Source organism: Rhipicephalus microplus, unplaced genomic scaffold (assembly GCF_043290135.1).
Source record: "Rhipicephalus microplus isolate Deutch F79 unplaced genomic scaffold, USDA_Rmic scaffold_18, whole genome shotgun sequence".
NCBI lineage: Eukaryota > Metazoa > Arthropoda > Arachnida > Ixodida > Ixodidae > Rhipicephalus > Rhipicephalus microplus.
Window position 1 is genome coordinate 8,750,643 of NW_027464591.1, and position 21,696 is coordinate 8,772,338.

The following is a 21,696-nucleotide window of genomic DNA, read 5'->3' on the forward strand; positions in this document are numbered from 1 at the left end:
GGCGGTCGAATTTCCTGTAACAAAAGTTAGTAAAATAATTTTTGCTGATTAAGCTCTACGTAGGACTTCGTAGATGGCGTTAAAATGTATTCTTCACCCTATTTGGTGCTAGAATTCTAGAATGGCACCAGCATCCACATTTTTTAACACGAATGTGTTTAGTGCCGGTGTCAACCGCGAAACCGTGATTAGTCTCCATCACGAACATGTCGTTGTAAAAATTTGCGAACAGATTGCGAAGAACAAAACGAGTAGGAGAAGTTCCGCCGTGGGGCATCGTTGCTGTGACCTCACGCTCCTCAACGCGCGGCGATATAACCACTGAGCCACCAAGCTACCTTTCTCCGCCGTGATAACGGCAAGCCGTTTATATACACCATGTACCCTCAGAGCTCGGCATTTCAGCGCGTTTTCGTCATCAGTAGCGAGATGGCACAACGAGCGCATGTTGCGGGCGTGCGCACTATTCGCGGCGAGATAGGGCTATAGGTGGCCGCCACGTCTACGCGGAAGTGTGGATAGGCGGTTGGTGGCGCTTATACAAATACACCAAGCGGCGCTTCGTTGCGTGTGGCCTGAGCCGATTGTTGGCGAATGAAATGCGTTTGCTGCAGTTTACTGGTAATATCTACGCTCCTTTCTACTGAATAGGGGCATGAAGTCTTTGCAACGTTACCATTGTCAGCGACTAAAGCGCATTCCGCCTGTGAATGGCATGCTCGCCTTGAGTGACTCGCTGCCCACTTTCGCACTAGAACATGCTTTTGCGGTGTTATTTGTACCTGTTTAGTTTGTGTTCCGCCTACTATGCAGTGCTGTAGTGTGACTGAACTACTTATTTACGTCTTCCTCATTTGCATACAAAAAAACAGAGAAAAATTGTAGAAAGCCCGCATATATTTGCGATGAGTTCAGTATATACACCGTTCACACTTATACGCACATGCATATTTTTTTCTCATTTTGTTTACCATGAAATATGGGAGAGCCGATAAGTCTCGTCGGGAAAACATAGTGGCTGACAGCGGTTGGTGCTACATTGCGCTTACCACGTAAAAATTTTGTAACCATGTAAAAACTTTGTAGGAGTTGAAAAGAAAGCTTTCATTGTTGGATTACGTTCATGACAGTGATACAACAAAGGTCTGAAAATTTTATCGGACAGGTATTTTTTTAATCCCTGCCGCGGTGGTCTAGTGGCTAAGGTACTCGGCTGCCAACCTGCAGGCCGCGGTTTCAAATCCCGGCTGCGGCGGCTGCATTTCCGATGGAGGCGGAAATGTTGTAGGCCCGTGTGCTCAGATTTGGGTGCACGTTAAAGAACCCCAGATGGTCGAAATTTCCAGAGCCTTCCACTATGGCGTCTCTCATAATCATATGGTGGTGTTGGGACGTTAAACCCCACATATCAATCAATCAATATTTTTTTAAACAACAATGACCACTGCTTCTTGTTTCTCAATACCAATACAATATATATGCTTAAGATAACGTAACAACGATGAGATTTGCAGTGAAGTTATACTTAAAAAGTAAACCATACCGTCCGGTTTTCAACGTCTCGGCTGTTTAAAGCGTTTCCAAATCTAAGCACACGGTTTCATCCGGCCACTTTCTTTTAAGTTGTTTAAGTACATGAAGTTTCGAAGGTTATGTGACAGTAAAATTTCCATGTAGTGGTGCCACATCCAGATAAACACAACCAAGGCTGCTCGCATAATCCATAAATAACAGTGTCGTAGTTCCACACCTACCAACAGCATGCAAGTGCATAACCTAGGGCTTCTTTTTTCTGTTTACGACCGGTTCGCTTAATGCTGCAGTCACACACCATTTAATAGTCCTCATGTTAGGCAGGATGCCAGGAGCATTTAACGATGTGCTTGACGCAGAAAAGGCACCCACTCTGAAATTACTCTGGTGAACGCAGTGTTTGCCAACAGCAAACAGCACTTCTTAAAGTTCCACTCGGTGTTCTTACTACAATACATTAGCAGCGGAGCGAGAAAAATGCTTTCGTACGTCGTTTCAGGCATACGTACAAGTCATTACACTTGCGCTGATAGAGATAACCGGACAAACCACCCTTTGAGAACGTGGATGACGTACGCGTACATACAAACGTGGCGTGGCTAGCAGAAGACGCTGGGAGCAATCCACACTTGCGCGCTTCAGCCGGTTGCCGCTATAGGCAGCGACTCCGCCCAATTCTCGCGGCCAATAGTTCATTGTGCCGCGCCACCCCGCGTGTCGAAGTGCTCGCGTGCAGCTTCACATGGCGTGGTCAAAGTGAGTATAAGTGAGTATAGATGTTATCTAGCGTAGTTGCCTGCTCATACGCGCGCTTATCTCGGCGTTTGGAAGCTCTCTGAATCTTGTGCTTCCACCACAAGTTTGCTTTTAGGTTACAGTAGTTAAAGAGAGCGCAAACGTCACTTCGCTCGCTGCCACGACCACGTTTACGAAAGGAGCGCGCTGCTCACACACGAAGCAAGACGCGTGACCGTTGTTCGCGCTCGTCCAAGTGTATAGTGCGTGCCTTTGGTAGGTCTTTCTTCCTGTGTGAGCAACGGGCGTTAAAGTGCGGGGCTGTGACAATTGTTCGTCCCCATTGGTCATGTGTATCCTCTTTTCGTGCGTGATTTCTGCTTGAAGTTTGCGTTGCGAATTTCGAGCTGCTTGCCGTTCTTTTCATTTTTCGTGTGACTGCAGCATTCATGTGCACAATTCACAATGAATGCCCAACTACATCTGCGAGGAGACGTTTCACTGTCGTTTCACGCCGCTTCCTAAAAAGAGGGATTAACCATGTGTTTTATATGCGAAGCAGCTTTTTTACTCACGAGTGTAACGCCATACGAGCGTGCGTACGTACGAACGCGCAGCAACGCGCTCCCCTCGCGGCAGCTGTTGGAGTGGTACCAAGTAGGTCACGCCGCAGCTGCGCGTCGACGTCACGCTTCCCACTATTCTCTCGCAGGTGCGCGCTGACGTCGCCCTCTTCTTCACTTGCAGCTCACTCACCGCAGCGCCCGCAGTGCTTATCTGCGATGAAACCTACACGAAACCGAACGCGCCTCTCGTGTATTTGCATTTGAAACAAACGTTTACTCGAGTAAACGCTACACTGTATTTTCTCTCCAAACTGCGCTTCCAGCACACCTGTCCACGCCCGTTTCAAACGGGTCAGTGCCGCGGGCACCACTGCTGCATCGCACCCTATCCGGGTTCCCTTCGGGAAAATAGCCCATAGTTTTTACTTTACTGTTGTTACTTTTGGAGTGGTTGGCATACACAATTACGTACTATGACATAGTAATTTACTAACACGAGAAAATTTCTTTCTCTTTGCTGTAGTTTTAAACAAATATTATCGAGAAGACAGTGAATTGATGACGTGTAGGCATGTGGCAGGTTTAGCATTTGTTATGTTGTACGCTGAGTTTTGCCTTGGGGTTTTTATTGACGCAGTTCCCTATAACAAATGGGCGCATACAGCACTCTTAATTATACGACATAGCGCTTCCCATTGCCTATGGTAGCCTTAGTACCAAACAAAATAACTTTTTTCCCGGGCTAGTACAGACTTTCCCGTCAACCACTTTAGATGCCGAAGGCTGCCTCTCTCGTAAAATACAATGAAATTATACATAATTGAAATCATGAAATGATTAGTAGAAATGAAGAGTGAATACCCGTGCCACCAAAAGTTCCTCCTGTCTGTGCATTCAACATTTTTAATTTTTTTTCCTGTGATGACAGGCGTCGTAATTAGCTAAGTAGTTAGCACATATTATCTGAAGGATACATCCAAGCTTTCGCTTGGTTAGGGGACGGTTCACTGCACGTGCTGGAACCCACGTCTCTTACTCTGCACTCGCCTAGTGAAAGTGTAAGAACTGCGACTGAGAACAAGCACCAAAACCTTCGTTCTCCGTTCCTCACCCACACCCTCAAATTACTGGCTACAGATGATCCACGTGTTCAAATAAAAGCATGAAAATGAATGTTCAGTCGTAACTGAACTGAAAATTTATATGTTGGTGTCTGAACAAATTGTTTCCAACGTTCGAATCTAACAAGCTCAGGCGTCACTTTTCGCGTAGAGGAACGTCACGACTTGACTTGTATTATACTGGATTTAAGTTTCCCTCTTTACATGAGATAGAATCAAAGGGGCTCTGCTCTTTCAACAATAAGTCGATAAATTCAAACAATAAAGTGTGGCACGTTTCACCGAAATCACGAAGTATCATGAAAAAAAAATACATAGACAGGTTACGTGGCACTGGATGATATTCTTAATACCAGAATCAGGTTTCAGGTTGTCAAGAGAACTGTTGACGTTGCGATGACACAGCAAAAGCGCATTGAAGCTCATTAAAAAATTGCTTCGAGTTTTGTTTCTACGCCGCTGAGCTGCACTTGTGAAAGTGGGTCTTATGAAACAGGCTTTAGAAAATGAGACTCGTAAACTTAGCAACCTCCTGCGTTCCGCTCTGCCCGCAAGCTTCTTATTAAACTAGGGGAGCGAGAGGCTGAAGCAATCGTTATTTGAAGACCATACACAGGGCACAAGCAAATAGATTATTGCATAACCACCTAGATTTGTTCGCTATGTTATCTTTGTTTTCTCTGATATGAAAGTGCGCATATTTTGCAGGGCCTAACCCTTTAACTAAGGCAACTGTGCTTGTCCTGGTACAAGAAGATCGTACTTCGATACGAACCGATAAATATCAGGGGTCTTACGTGGTATGCCCTAGGGAAGGGTTCTGAGAATGTTGACTACCGATATGGTTCCTGAATAGCCGTGTCTGGTAAGTTATGCCAGAGGATTGACTTTCTATTTTTTCTCTTTTTTATGCTGTGTTGCCACATCGTTAATAACGGGGGAAGTGAACTGGAATGCAGGCGCATATTCCCGGCGGCCCTTGATATATGGATTCTCAGACGGCTTAGACGCTGTCACAGGGATGTGCGGCCTCAAACTATGGTTAAAGCTATCTGGAAACTAGTAATGGATTGTTGTTTTCCAGAGCTTTAAAGCACAATGAATCGAGGTTGCTGAGCCCATATTTTGTGCCCGAGGGGATATTTTTCATCACGGACGGCTGAAATGTGGCATATGTGAAATGCCTACAGAGTGCAGTGCAGACTACATGCCCGAGAGTGGTGCCAATAACCAGGACCCAGCTGACAAAGGTTGCGAGTTTAAACAGGGGGATTTTGTTCACAATATAATGTATGTTCGATTAATGATCACCAAACGAAATTGGTCTGGAGGAACTCTTATATAATACATTGGCTGCGTATCTGCGTGCCTCTCTCCAAATGTCGTCCAATGACGATGGTTTTCTGACGGCCGTCTTTATCGTTCACCGCCTTTTTCAGGGCACCGCGAAAATTAATCGCGAAAGTTGGGCTAGTTGGTGTTTCATGCTTTGGATGTAATAACAGCACAAAAAATATCGAGCAGGTCAGAGGAAGAGACCACACCACACTGAGCTCACAACTAAACTTTATTGGAAGACAGACGCACATATATCATGCAGTGGACCCGGTCCCGTGGTAAGCCAAAGACGTCTGCGCAGCAAAGCAAACAAGCTACGAACCATGCCTAATCATAGTGAACGGCAACACGTGTGTAACAACCACAAAAAAAGCAAAAAATACACCTTCATACATGCCAAAAACATGCGCAACCGCCCATAACAAACTAATAATCACTTTAACATGGCAGCGCTGTGCCCAGGTACCTAACCTCCTTTTCACCAAGGGCCAGAGACGGCTTACTTACACACCTTTCCCCCTCCCTTTCAATGTTTCCCCCTCCCTGTGTCCTGATCCATATTTTTTGCGCTGTTTTACATCCCAAGCACCGTGAATAACAGTAAAACTATGGTCGTTACTGTTGCGTAAATATATATATTATAGTGAAGGAACGCACCTTCTAATGCCTCCGTATTAATGTTGCACCTCTTATATGCGTAATGCTTGGCATTCGGTAGACAATGTTCACAAGTATAAACGCAGCGACCAAACAGACAGACAGACAGACAGACAGACAGACAGACAGACGGACGGACGGACGGACGGACGGACGGACGGACGGACAGACAGACAGGACCGACCACAATTTCTTCATTCAAGATCCAAAGAAAAATTATTGCCTCTAAACTCTAAAAATAGGAAAGGTTAGTGCTATGTGATTTACTAACCCAGATGATTTTCATTGATCGCAGTTACTATGAAAGCGGGTATGCTTTGAGACAAATGGAGTACCTGTGGAGTCTTTTTCGGTCACACAGAGAAGAAAAGAAAAAGTTGTGTGGGCATAATTTTTCATAAATTGAAAAAAGGTAAAAAAATCTTCTTCCTGCTGCTCCAGAGTATTACAATAAAAATCTGAGAATGAATAATAAAAACTTTGATGACCACGGGCAGTGAATGGCTCTACAATGCACTTCGTATGACTAGAAACAACCAACAACTAACAACAGAATGTTCCCACATCTCGTCTCTACCAATGTTAGACTATATCCAATAACACAAAGCACTAATAATTAGGGCAAAACTGAATTCACAATGTTATGACCAATAACATTCCATATGCCTGTACACTGCTTTCTCACTCATTGGCATGCACTGCACAGCAGATAAAAGGTACCCATCATACGCCAAAACAATCACAGTGATGACCATGAACCACGACTGGCTCTACAATGCATTTGGTATGACCGGAAACAACCAAGAACCACAAGGGGAATGTGCCCAGACCTCGTCTTTGCAAACATCACGCCAGATCCCATACCACAAAGCACTAACAATGAAGGCGAAACAAAATTCATGAAGTCATGACCAATATACATTGCATGCATTTAACTATAGACTGCTTTTTTACTCACTTATATGCGGGAGAGGTGAACGTCACGCGTAATTTACTGCAACACCAAACGATCTCCCTGCTTCGCCCACTCATCATCATTCACTTCGTGGATATGCCGTGATTATTTTCCAACCATGATTTTGCCAGAAAGTCACGATGCAAAGGCCACCGAACGTCTATGGCTCTGGTGTAAACGGCATTCCAAAATCAAGATGATACGAAAGTAGTGAGAAAGAGGCTGCGAGCCATATCGTTTGGAGTTTGCCAGCGCGACGTATGTACGTGACTTCTCATCACCGCAGCCAGCGTCTGTGCTGGTAAACAAGGCAATAACCAGAAAGTAAGGAACTAGAGCTTCAATTCAAATGGCAATTTCAATGTTTATCTTAGCTTTCTGTGAAAATAAAGCGGCAATCACTCAAAGGTATACTTCAGCGAACAGCTTGAGGATAAGTTCAAGCGCTCTCCCTGCATTTATTCGAGAGCGATGCCCAGAAGAGGCTTTTGTATTATTTCTTTGCAAAATACGACACCGCCAACGTGGCGCAAGTCACGTGCTAGCGATGGCTTCGCAATACCCTTGTATATACCCCATAGAATAGAGGATTACTGGAGGCCTTTATAGGTTGAACGCAATAGAGATATGCTGTACCTATATAGGGCGTACTTCAAGCACTTTGTGCCTATTTTTTATTGTGTGATGTTACCCAAGACGCTGAAATGGTAGATCACTAAAATGCAAACAAAGAAGTAGAAAGGAGCTTGTGTCAGTGAAGCTTAATCCAAAGTGTAAATTCTGTCCCCGGACGGTCACTTTATTTCACATAGTGTCAGAGTGTCGACACAATTCCAGTATATTGGCGAATCAAAATTGTAAATAGTCGACTGGGAGGCGACTCTATGCAGCTCTGACCCAGTGCAGCAACAGGCACAGGGGAACCGAGCCCGGATGGCGCAAGAGCCAATTGCCTTTTGGTCTAGGAGGTCCCATCACTAGCAACTTATTTATAAGCAATAATTGTTTTGTCTGCACTCTGTAATAGGTAACATGCTTTCAACCACGAGTAAATATGTTCTCCAACTTGCTATGCACCTACTGCGTGGCGTTAAAGCAATAGGCGCAGTAACACGCGTGCCTTTGTAGTGGGTGGCCGGCTTTAAGCCACACCCTCAGTATGATAATCACATGTTCCGGCACCCGATGGCAATGTCAACGGCAAAAGTTTGCGAGATGTGCAGCGTGTGGCGATGTGGCGCAAAAGTGCATTGCTGCGCCACATATTATGACGTGCTCCTTGGGGTTGATTTTAAGACTCTAGAGATTGCATCCAGTAGCGCCACGTTCACTAAATGCGCAGTTGTTATTCACCGAGGCCACTTACGGTAGCCACGACACCACGGCGCGCCAAAGTAGGTGGTGCAGCAATAGAATTTTCCGTGAAGTCCCCCAGTATAAAGTACAGACACTTTCCTCTATATCCTATTCAAAATGTCCAACCTTCCTCTCTCAAGTGTCCAAACCTTATCTATATTCTTCCCGGAACGACCATTATGCAGGCGCCAGCCCGTTATTGGCGGCGAGATCGGGCTATAGATGGCACCACCGTCCCGCGAAAGTGTGGATAGGTGGCCGGTGGTGCGTATACAAATACACGCAGTGACGCTTTGTTGCGTGCGGTCTGAGCCGATTGTCGGCGGATAAAATGCGTTGACTACACTTTACTGCTAATATTTACACTGTTCTCTTTTGAATCGGTGAACGACGCCCATGCAACGTTAACATTACCCGCGAGTAAAGCGCATTCCAGCCCGTTATTGGCGGCGAGATCGGGCTATAGGTGGCACCACCGTCCCGCGAAAGTGTGGATAGGTGGCCGGTGGTGCGTATACAAATACACGCAGTGACGCTTTGTTGCGTGCGGTCTGAGCCGATTGTCGGCGGATAAAATGCGTTGACTACACTTTACTGCTAATATTTACACTGTTCTCTTTTGAATCGGTGAACGACGCCCATGCAACGTTAACATTACCCGCGAGTAAAGCGCATTCTGCCTTTCATAGAGATGCTCGCCCTGGGTGACTATCTTCACGCTTTCGCACTAAATCACGCCTTCGTTGGGTTGTTTTTTCGTGGTTAGCTTGTGTTCCGCCTGCTACGCACTGCTGTAGCCTGACTGAACTACTTATCTACATCTTTGTCGTCTGCATACTACAAAAAGAGAGAAAGAAAGATCGTAGAAAGCCCGCATATCTGTGCGATTCGTTCAGTGCCCCCATTCACACCTTGTACGCATATCATTTTTTTCTCTCATTCTGTTTAACATGAAATGAGGGAAAGTCGATAAGTCTAGTCAGGAAAGCTCAGTGGCTGACGGTGCTATGCGCTACACTGCGTTTACCACGTGATTGCACATGTTCTTGCACCCGTAAGAATATAAAAAATATAAAAAATAGAAAAGAAGAATAGAAAAAAAGTTCAGCAGAGAGATTTCATCGAGAGATTACTGTGCTACAACAAAGGCCTGGTTAATGGGACAAGCGTGTTTTTTTTTTTGACAAAAATCTACCACTGCCTTCCGTCAGTCACTAACAATGCCACAAAAAATGCTTAAAACAGTATAGAAAGGATGAAATTTTCAGTGAACTTTTATGACAATATATATAAGGCATGCCGTCTGAATAAATTTTTAGCGTCCGAGCTATTTAAAGCGTTTTTAAATCTAAGCACACAGTTGCACATGGTAACTCTGTTTCAAGTACAGTGAAAGTACCGAAGTGTAACAGTTTATGTGATAAAAATATTTATATGCAGTGATATCACGGCCAGATAAACACAACTCGGTCTTATCGCATGATCGGTAAACTACAGTGCCGTAGTTCCACACTTACATGGCCGACAGTACATGACCTGGAGCCTGTTTTTTTTTTTAAGAATTAAGGCGCCATAAAACGTTGCATTGACACAGCATTTATTAGTTCTCATGTTTTGGAGGATCTCAAGAGCATTTTGCCATGTGCTTGAAACAGAAAGCGGCCCCCACTATGAAATTATTCTGGTGAATGGAGGGTACGACGACAATAAATAGCACTCTAGAAAGTTGCACTCACCGATCTTATCACAATACATTTGCAGCCGAGCGAGACCAAATGCTTTTGTACGTCATTTCATGCATACGCAGAAACAATTACACTCATGCTGACATGAGCGGACAAACCACACTTTGAAAACGTGCATGACGTACACGCACATAGAAACACGACGTGGCTAGCAGACGACGCAAGGAGCAATCCACACTTAACCGTTTCGACCAGTTGCCGCTAGGCAGCGACTCTGCTCGATTTCACGGCCAATAACTCGGCTCGCGCACACTTTCCAATCAATAATGGCATGTCACACTGATAACACGCGCGATGTTTGTGACCTTTCTCGATTGATGGCACGAGGGGCGAGAGGAGCTTGCGGGGCGCGGCGGCTCGGTGAAAAGATAAACGATACTTGCCAAAAAATATCCAGGGAATTTACGGAAAACCAAAGTCCCTGGATATTTTTAGAAAGGTGCAATCGAAGCTTGCACCAACGATATGAAACTCCTAGAAGCACAAACCGTTTATGGCTGTCGGCGACGTAAACATGCAATATATTGACCTTATAACCTAGCTTTGTCGCCGACACTCACTGTCCGCTATCATGGTACACGGTTAGAAAGCCGTTGCTATAGTCGATTGAAGGCAGTTGGCCATTGTACACACGATTTAGAAAAATGAAGCATTGAAAGTCAATTGAGTTTAACTATCACCAGTTGCTTGCATTTTGTTGGCCATTGTTGCGTTATAATTATATTTGTGAGAAAGTCATACAAATATTTTGCGTTGCTATAAGTGACATGCAATAAATGCATGGAACTTTCAGACGGACTCGTACAACATTTTCTGTAGATTATTGCTCCCAAGTACTTTGAGCAATACGAAGCGAATGCCCGAGTTTCTCATCGCACTGCCCAGATAAGCTTATCTGCTCTGTTATAGGACATTGGAAGACAATGAAAGACAACTCGAAGTGTAGACGGCTGTAGAAGCCAAAGTTGTGTCGAGGAAATTAAATGCCGCAGGGAAGCATGTCACCATTCCTACTGATGTCAGCGTACTCGCAGGCCTCCAGCAGACCAATGCTTTTTCAGTCTTGACTCTTTTTCTCGTACGTGTGAGTGTCCATACAAATACTCTTGTCCAATTTTCTTGGTTCCTCATTCGAGGCAGGCCGGGAAAGCATGTCCATTGTCACCAATGAATGGGTCCATCTAAACCCGTCTCATGCTTTCTAGTTCTGCCGTGTAACACTCAATTTCGATGTTCTTCCTTTCTTAAAACATTTATTTTGCACGCGAAACTATACAGCTCTTCCTGACAGCTCTTGTCACAGAGCCACCTTCCTTTCTACTTTCTCGGAGCAAACATAGCTGGGGCCTGTAGAGAACCATTGCAACGAATTTCGAACACTTTTCAATGTCAAAGTACCTTCACAAAGATGTGCTTTCATTGAGTGGTATTTTATTTATGCTCTTTTTTATAAAATCTAAGTATATTGCAGTCATGAGCCTTTAACTTGCTTTTTTCATTCGCAACTTCGAGTATCCTGATTGCGTGTACATAAATTGTGCGCCATCTAAGGAAAGACAGATTCTTCACAATGTGTGGTTTTTGCTTATTGAGTGGGCACAAAGGCAGCCTGCGGCTCTCAACATTTCATCAATTGCATACTTTCTTAGAAAAAATCAACGCGTATAGCGGGTGCTGTTCTCAATAGCATCTCATAGTAGAGAGATGAACAGGATGAAGTTGGAGGAGGAAATGAGAAATCGATAATAATTGGGTGACGGTTTATGTGTTGGTATATAACAGCTGTATCTTGCCAGTACTTAGCTACGCAGCAGAAACCTGGAAATTTTCAAAAAGGGTTCAGCTTAAATTGAGGACGACGCAATGAGAAATGGAAAAAAAAATGGTAGGTGTAACCTTACGAGACAAGAAGAGAGCAGAGTGGATTAGGGAACAAACGGGGTTCAGGATACCATAGTTGAAATGCTGAAGAGGAAATGGACATGGGCCGAGCACGTAGTGCGTAGACAGCGTAACCGCTGGTCATTAAGGGTAACTAACTGGATTCCCAGAGAAGGGAGGCGGGTTAGGGGGAGACAAAGGTTAGGTGGGCAGATAAGATTAAGAAGTTTGCGGGTATAAATTGGCAGCAGCAAGCACAGGACCGAGTTAACTGGCGGAGCATAAGAGAGGCCTTTGTCCTGCAGTGGACGTAGTCAGGATGATGATGATGATGATAAAATGATGTGTTGGAACCGGGAGCACAGTAGATGCAGCTGTAGGAAAACATCATGGCAGCTTCGCACGAGTAGTGCTAAGACTTGAAGAATAGCGTAACTCGGTAGCGTTTCTTGTTTATCTTTACTTTTTAATTACCTTTCTTACTCTATCAGTTTCATGCATGTCTTTTTAGGTTTTCATTTATTTTTTCGCAATATTTGTTATCTTTAATTGCTTTGCTTACAATTTTTTTCTTCTCCTCACTCCCTCTGCGCTTCTTGCTCACTATTCTTTATAGCCATAACAGTTGTATAAAGACTCTCGGCTGGATTTTGCCGCCGGCATCGGCGTCTACATGAGCATCGGCGTCGATATCATGCACTGTATATGTATACGTATCTTTATATATGAAAACGCAAGAAAGAAATAAAATCTACAAAAAAACATCGGGCGCGTGGAATCAAACGTGGGACCTCTGCGTCGTGAAAGGGAGGCGTTACCTACTGAGCCACCCCGGAGCACATCCTTCACCGTTCGAACGGCAAGCTACTTATATCTACCACTTACCGCTGCTCACGAGCCTCTCGGGGGGGGGGGGGGGGGGTATTGTGTTTTGAGCATTATCAGCAAGATCGCGCAATTAGCGTGCGTCGCCACATCGCGTGGCGACGCCCGCTCTAATCTCCTACGCGTACTTTGCCCGGATTAGAGAAGGGGAGCAACGCTCCCTCACGCGCCCTTATCTTGCGGCGGCGAGGAGGGGAATGTCATACGCCTTGGCTGGCCTCGGGCTTTACCTGGAACAATTCTGCTGTAGTTACCGGGTGCACAAAGGTCACTACAATAATTACAGTCTCCGTTTGCGAAAATCACGCGCTTTTCAGATACACCAAAGTAACAAACAAGATGCTTATTCGCGTGCATCCGTACCTGTGAGTACCTTCTGTGCGTCCTTTGTGCGTGAGAAACACGGGGCATGTTTCTATCTGTTTTTCATTCTGCGCGTGACCTTTAAATTTGATATTATTGCTTCGCTTTTCGGGCAAAGCTGTGGCTTTTTTGTCTTTCTTTATTTCTCCGTTTTTTTTTTCTTTTAGTCTTTGTTTATAGTCATTTTATTTGTTTTTCTCGTGTTTCTATTTCTTTCTCTCTTTCTACGCCCATGTCTTCCTCTTTCATTTTACATTTCCGTCTTGTCATTTTCTTTACTTTTCTTGCCCTCTGTCTTTCAATTGCCTTCTTTCTCTTTCTGTCTTTATTGCTTTCTTTCTCATTGTCATGTTCATTTTAGTTTCGGTATTCATTCTGCAGTACTTGTTCGTGGAGCTTGCCCGATTCCTGCGGCGAATATCCACCTGAGAAGGTTTGCACCATGAAGAAAGTTAGCGATATCTGAAACAGCACTCCTCTAAAGATAATGAATTGAGTGCATGCGCGTTCTTGATTATGGTAATTTGTTACGATTAAGCACAACTTACCGACAGCCTCAATGAATCCCTTAATATACACTCCTATAATAAACGAAGGGAGTGCAAAATTACCAATTTGAAATTTATTACGTAGCCAATAGCGGTCGTTGAAAGCTGCTTGGCCACCGTCTCTCAGCTAGAACAGATTGAGCACAGAGGTTCGACGGCTTCTCTCTGGGATTTCGAGGACGGCCTCATCACCATAAGGAAAACGGTATACAAGGCAGACTGCAGTGCAAAGTTCACCGCGGTGATGCAATAATATAGTGTATGTCAGACTTGACGCTACACTGCCAAGAAACCACTCAGCTACAGGGTTACCCTATATATGAATACCCGCTTGGTGTATCTATCAGTATACGTTTCAGCGACGTGTTTGACAGTGAATTGCTGTATGTGGCTAAGAAAAATGAAAAACCCATAGGCATTACTGTCACTAGTGGTCTTCATTGGCCGTGCAATCAATTACTTTCTTCTCAGCGTCGCCCAAGCACGTGTGTCATTGGCTACTCTGCGACTCCCGTTGGCAATCCTGCCGCAGCCGTGGCGCCGAGTACGGGCGCATCAGTTTTTAAAGACGATAGTCTTTCTTGGGGACCTTCGACGCAAAACTTTTGCTCTGTCTGTCTGTCTGTCCCGCCCTTAACGGTACCTCAAACGGCACCAAAGTGCACAAACGATACTCCAAATGGCTGACCTAATACGTAGCGTCCACCAATGTTGCTCAAGCTTTGCGTTCATAGTTGTGCGATTGTCGATTAAGAAGCAACTATTGCGCATATCTCAGACGTCATAACAACACGTATATATTCTGTATGTGCGTCCTTTACCAAAAAATGACTACATAAGTAATTATAAGGACCGTAGCATTTATCACTTTGCGCTCACCAAGCAACGCTTGCATAAAAAGGCGAGTGTTTCCAACGCTTTGCTAAGACGACACTGTGGTGGCACCTACCCGCCGCCTTGCGTTCTACACCTTATCACCTCTGAGACGGGTGCGCACGCCCGTCTCAAAGCCACGTGCTTTGTTTTCCAAGGAAACTGCCAGATAGCGCTCATGTCTCATGCGTGACGTGACTTGATGCGCTCATTCACCTTCGCTGCATGCTCGAGGCACTCTAACGCAGCGCATCCAGAATACCATTAACCGATTTTCTTGCGCAGAACATCAAATAAATGTTCAGTTCACTCTCTCCGCACGCAAGATTATCGTCTTTAGACGACATTTGCAGATTAACATGCAGATACGGGGCCAATTTTTTTCTGTGAACGTCCACATCGGTAAGCCACGAACAACCTTTGAAGAGCGACGACAGTGGAAGCATGAGAGAGCTCGTATTCGCCGGGCCAATGGTGCAGTTCAGACGCAAAAACGGGCCCGGGGACCGAGCTTAGGCAGCGTTTCAAGCGGCGCTAAATCGCGAACAGGAAGGCAAGTGCCGGTGGCGGGTGGATTCTGCAAACTATGCCTTAAGTTAGCTCGCGATGTCAAACACTTCCAACAATGTGCGCCACACAATCGGCGTTGTGGCCACCGCAGCGTCAACATGGTGATTGCGGGAGAGAAAGAATACATCTTTATTGATGATTGTGGGAGGTACCGCTTTCGGCGGCAGTTTCTCCAGTGGCATTTCGGCTTCAGTGGCAACGTCTTAGACCACTTGTCGTTCGAGAAGGACCACTGTGATTAACATTGCGAAACACATTTAACCGTTCATGACACTTCTTCATGACCATGAGCATGCGAGGCACAATGCGCAGAATGTGAAATAAGCACTGCGGTAAACCCAAGCTAAGCGTCTGTCAAGCCCAATTGAATGCAAGAACATGTAACCAATAATTGTTAAAATAATGAATGCAGCCTCAGGTTGAACCCGCTGCGAAACGCCAGGCCGCACGTTACAGCTGTCGCTGGTTAACCATATTTGTACGGAGTGCTTGGGTGGCGATATTGTTTTCCTTTCGTCCAGCGTGGTGGTTCACTCGTTACGGTGCTACCCCGCTGGCACGAAGACTGACGGTTAGATAGCCCTCATTGCATTTCTGATGGAGGCGGAAATGTTGTAGGACCGTGTGCTCAGATTTGAGTGCACGTGAAAGAACCCCAGGTGGTCGAAATTTCCGGAGCCCTTCACTACGGCGTCTCTCATAATCATATGGTGGTTTTGGGACGTTAAGCACCACATATCAAGCAATCGATAACGCTCATTGCAGTCACATCTCGAGAGAGGAGAAATGCTGAAGGTTCTTGTATCGCGTGCCATGACAATGCATATCAAACAACGCCTTATGTCGAAGTTAGCGATGCCGTCCCATGCTACATGCCTCAGTTATATTGTGGTTTTGACCCGCTAAGTGACGGATAATTACGCAAGAAGTCAAAAATCTCGCTTCGCAAAAATTATGCTGTCAGCTGCAGCGTTGCTGTCAGAATCGTCAGATGTGAGCTAAGATTCTGAATAAATTAAGAAATAATAATAATATGCAGCTTGAATGTAAATCTAAGCTGAGACCGAGTAGCAAGCAGCTGTTTATCACAGGGCTGTTTATTATGTAGGGCTGTGTTTGGGCTTGAATTAGTTAGAGAAAAAAACTATATATGAGTGTTGCGTAGCACCAATAGTCCGTCAACGCTTGTAATATTGCGTGTAGGTAGCGTAAAATAGCACTGGGCATCCTGACATGTGAATCACGCTACAAGTTGCTGGTTTAAAAGCCCGCCAGTTGCAAAGCGCATGGGAATAATTATTCGTCTTTGACAGCAACAGCATCAACAAAGTGCGCAGTCATGTGGTTGGCACAGAAGCATCGTAGATACTTAATGAATTCGCACTAAAGGAGCACAAAAGCGAAACAATGAGTAGGTTTAAATTGACAAACTGGCCTCAGAGAACTTTATTGCGATATGTTTTACAATGATAAGGTCATTATTAGCGAAGAAAATTAAGGTCAGTTATCGATTTTTGAATTTTGTGCTGACATCAAAAAGTTAAAAATGTATTTTTTGTAATTTTGAGAATACTTGCTGAATGAAATTTTCTGAAACTTCTTCGTATGCTAGGTTTATGGCGCCCAGAGATGAAAATAGCTAATTTTTATTGAATCTAAGCTACATAAGACTAATATGACGCCTTCAAAATCAAAGACAACATGGTGTTTCGTGCGGGGTTCGAAGATGGCCTCTCTACCCCCTTTTTTTTTCGCGCGTTTTCTCCTTTACGAAGCATCGTGTCGCATTAAAAGTGGTGTTTTCGTTAAGGTTAAATTGTACTTTACTAATAGGAAGAATTATTTTGCTGTTTAGTATCTGTTTAAGATTCATGGCTAAATGGGCCTTTTGCGACTCTACTTGCAAACAGTCTGAAAGTGCCAATGTTGAGCCCGCCACACCTTCCCTTTCTTGCGGCATGGTGTCCCCCGAGAACCAAAGTGAGGCGAGCAATGGAGAAGACGATGCTCTCGTGACCCGTTTACGCTATCGCATCTTGAAGGTGAATCTTGAAGGTGTTTACGCTATCTTTTGAAGGCGAATCCCAATAACCCATTAATTTTTTGTCATTATTATTCTACAGTGACACCTCTTTCGAATCTGTATATTGCAGAACTGCAAGTAAATATCGTGGCATATGAAAGTCAAGCTGAGGTATGTACCTTTCCTATTTTTCAAATATGTTGCTCCTCCCAGATTTCATCAGAATGTCCAATAATTTTAGTTGTAGTTCTGAACCTCCGAACTATTCCTTTCTATCTCCTGTTTCCTTTTTTTTCATCTTCTTCGAGAACATAGAATCTCAACGAAAAACAAAAAGGTGCTATAAAGTTTTCTAGCTGGGACAGCGTGGCTGAAAGACAACGCGATATTTGTTGCTTGAGGTCAATGAAGAGCATAAAATGGGCAAATTTAGAAAGACTTCATAAAGCATGCGAAAAAGACTGGCTTGTAGCAACACCGGCTCTTGAAAAGCGCGAGAAAGATATTAGTTATCCTAATTCGATCGCTATTTTCTTTCCCAGTACCCCATCCCCTGTTTCGAGTTGTTGAGGTGTCCTCCTAAGCACGAGAGACAGTTACGACGCGGAACTTTCCTCCCTTTTTTCTTATTCAAAGCCACTTAGTCGATCACTAGCAAGCTTCCATTCACACCGGTGAATGAGGTCTCCTTCTCGCATTGCAAATGCTTCATTCCTTTCAACGATAGGCCCGGGAATAAGCGTTCTTAAGTTTCTTTTTTTACTAAAACCTTTTTTAGCCTACACAGTACAAATTTTTACACCCAGAAGGGTGTAAATGAGCTTGTCCCATGGACGACACCCTAATGGTGTTAATTCAGCACCTTCCAAAAAGGGTGCTTTTTCATGCACCCTTAGAATAGGGTGTACATGTAAAAAACTGTAGGGTGTTAAAAAACACCCTTAAGGAAGGGTGCCTTCGATGTCCATCACTTTTTTAGCACCCTCTGAGGAGGGTGCGAGAAGGGTGCACAAGGATGTTGAGTGCCCATGGCAGGGGTGCCAGTATTCGTTTAGACTGCACTAATAGGTATCAGCATGCACTGATTACACACTACTTGAAGAAAGTGGTCCTCATTATCAATGGTGCGCCACCTGTCGAGCTTCATTCATTGCCTCTGGGCAAAAATATAAACGCGTACTATCGTGTATGAACTTGTGCTGAATCTATATATACTTCACAGTATATGCATAATGCGCGTTACAGAAAATGAAGCCTCGCTGCCCTTGCAGGGTGCACGTTAAAGAACACCAGGTGGTCGAAATTTCCGGAGTCCTCCACTACGGCGTCTCTCATAATCATATGGTGGTTTTGGGACGTTAAACCCCACATATCAATCAATTATTCGCGGCCCTTGCATATTGTGTTTATTAATTGGCAAATAAAACAAACTTTTCTTCTGCCGCACTACTTTTTCACCAGATATACGTTCACGTATACGTACACTACACATGCAACACCTCAAATGTTTATTATATTTATTCAGTTTCAATTCGTTGACAATTCTTTGCAACATACAATTACACTGGTTTCAGTTTAGTATACTGCTTCAAGTACATAGAGACTACAAATGAAATATACGCTAATATATCCCTATAATTCTTTCAAGTATCTCCAATCCCAGTGGTTTCCAGTTTAATACTCCTTCATGTACACAATCGGTTAATAGGAATGAAATGCAGGCAAATATATACTTATGATTCTTTCAAATATATACAATCACCATGATTTCACTATATACGCCTTCATGTACACAATCGTTCCTAAGAAGTGATGCACACAAAAATATATATGAATAGTGTTTTCAAATGTATACAATCACAGTGAATTAAGCTTTGTATTCCTGGATGTATAACAATTGGTTATGAGATATGATGTACATGCAAACATATACGGGTTTTCGCACATATAACTTTAGCGAATACTTAAGAAACCAATACAATGATCAGAAACACAATAGGCTAAAAACGAACACAAAACTGAGTCAAAACACACAAAAAACAAAAGAGGTAATGCATAATTATGGCTAATGACACAGCTGGGTCACTTTATGACAAATGTCCCAGCCATTTTGGCAAACATCTCAAATGTATTCGAAAAACTCGTGCTGCATTGAAAATAGTGAACTTCTGGAATATTTAGGAGAGGAAAAATATTCGGTCACGTGGCTGCCTTCTGAACTTCCTGGAATGCCGTCTAGGTGTTGTATGTGAAAAATTTTATTTTAAAAGCACCGCTCCTTCTTTTCATACGAAACTTGGTCTACGTGTTACGTAACAAGAGCTCAATTTGGGAAAGTTGGTTCATCGTGGTTGTGTGCTAGTCACAGCGCGACAACTTTAGGAAGAGACAGAAAGGACAGGAAAGAGCGCCGACTGTCAACTGAATTTAATGAATGTGCTACGAGCGCTTTTATACGGAGTACAAGAACCGTGTTCATGCGTGACGACACGTGTGAGCACTACAAAATAATCTTAACTGTGAAAAGAATACTCCCTCTCGGAAAGGATAAGTAGTGTAGGTGTAGTGATGCACTGATCATTGGTTTACCTGATAAAAAATACTTCTACAGACGTTAAATTGGCATTAGGTAAACCTATTCTCGTGACGAATGGGGCAAGATTGACTATTCCTGTTGCTGTTTAGTACACACACTTTTGAAAGCTTGCAAGGGGTGGAAAACAACACGCTAATATCATATCTGCTGGCTATTTTTTTAATTGTGAGACACATGATGTGGTATAACATGCAAAGGTTTTGGTCATCGTTTTTTGTTGATCCTGTCTAACTTTACTTTCTGCAGGAGGGTTTTGAAAACGGGTGTGATGATTCTGTTGGGATACCCAGCATCTTTTAGCCTTTTAATTTGGTTTTTAAACCTGACCTCACCCTTGTGCTAACATGACTTCTGAAGGGTGGCCTTAGTACATGTGGTATCAATTCCTCTTTCTACTAATTTTGAATGCCCACTATCAAAAGGCAGAACATTCTTAGCACTCCTGGGCTGATAGCACCAGCCAATACCCCAACAGCATCATCACACTTGTTTGCAAAACCCTCCTGCAGAAAGTAAAGTTAAAGGAAACAGGACCAAAAGAAAAAGAGAACGACCAATCACCTTTGCATGTCACACGGTACTACGTACATAAGGTGCCTCACAATTTTAGGAAAAGAGCCAGCAGATATGACATTGTTGTTTTCCACCCCTTGCAAGCTTTCAAAAGTGCATGTACTTACAGCAACAGGAATAGTCAATCTTGCACCATTCGTCACTAGAATAGGTTTACTGAATGCCAATCTAATGTGTATAAGATACCGGTAACATGTGGAAAAGTGAACATAGGACAAACTGGGCAATGGTTCAATGATCAAGCAAGACAGCATGCTTTAAATGTTAAAAAGGGCTATAGTAGTCTCATGGCCGGACACCGTAAAGAATGTAGGTGTAGTCCTAGGTTTCATAAAACACGGTTTTTGAAAAAAAAAGCAAGCAGAAAAATGAGAGATTCTAGAACTCTTCATCAGGAAGGCCAAGGATCAATGCATCAGTACACCTTCACTTATCTTTTCCGAAAAAGAGTATTCTTTTCTCGGTTAAAATTATATTGTCATGGTCACACATGTGTTGTTGCAGATGAGCCCTGGTCTTGTGCTCAGTATAAAAACGCTCGTAACACCTTCAATAAAATTCAGTTGACAGTGCTCTTTCCTGTTCTTTTTGCGATAAGATTTTTATTACAGAAAAAATTTCATTTTCTTACAATTTAGGTATAATGATGAGTTTTTATTGTATCACAACATGGAGCAAATTGCATCTCAATACGAACAAAAATCACAATTTTGTGAAATTCGTGATATTTTCTCGTATATTTCAGCAGGTTGAGAGGTCTGAAGATATTTTTTCCTCAAAATATACCTTCTGTGGAGTAAGTATTCACTGCTCAGATATTCATACAAAGTGCAATATTGCAATAAAAAAATGCAAACATAACACATTTTGGCTTTATTCTTGGAAGCGAATGTGGCAAAAAAGTTGCACTATTATTATTGAGCTTCAAATACCTTACAGAAGCACACTTACTTAACAGGTAGACCGAATTTGCTTTAGAAAAAATAAACGGTAGTTTTAAAACGATATTTTCCACAAACAGCACACAGACGGCATTATGCCAGGAAGTTATAGGCCAGCCACGTGAACAAAACTTTTTTTCTCGCTGAAATATTCTAGCAGTTCACTGTTTTTAACGCAGTAAGTCAGCACTTTTTTTTCCAATTACAATTCAGATGGTCGCCAAAGTGGCTGGGACGTTTGGCATGGAATGGTCCAGCTATATTTAAGCAAAATAACTTACACAAGTAACAATGTTTGTTCATCTACCATGACCACACTAGAAAAAGTTGTTCAGGCATTGTGACACTAAAATTTTCAGCGTCGTACTGCCTGAACAACTTCTTTGATAAACTCCAAACTCACGCCGAGAAAAAGCCGCTCAATCACGGTGGTTGTT

The 21,696-nt window shown here is 43.5% G+C and overlaps 1 long non-coding RNA gene across 1 annotated transcript in view; it reads left to right on the plus strand.

Annotated features, from left to right (window-relative positions):
• The window catches only part of LOC142785112 (uncharacterized), a 61,397-nt gene that overhangs the window by 22,973 nt on the left and 16,728 nt on the right, over positions 1 to 21,696 (plus strand). The window contains exon 3 of the long non-coding RNA XR_012888855.1: positions 17,280 to 17,320. This is a non-coding gene — a long non-coding RNA (uncharacterized LOC142785112). The remainder of the gene's footprint in view (positions 1 to 17,279; positions 17,321 to 21,696) is intronic.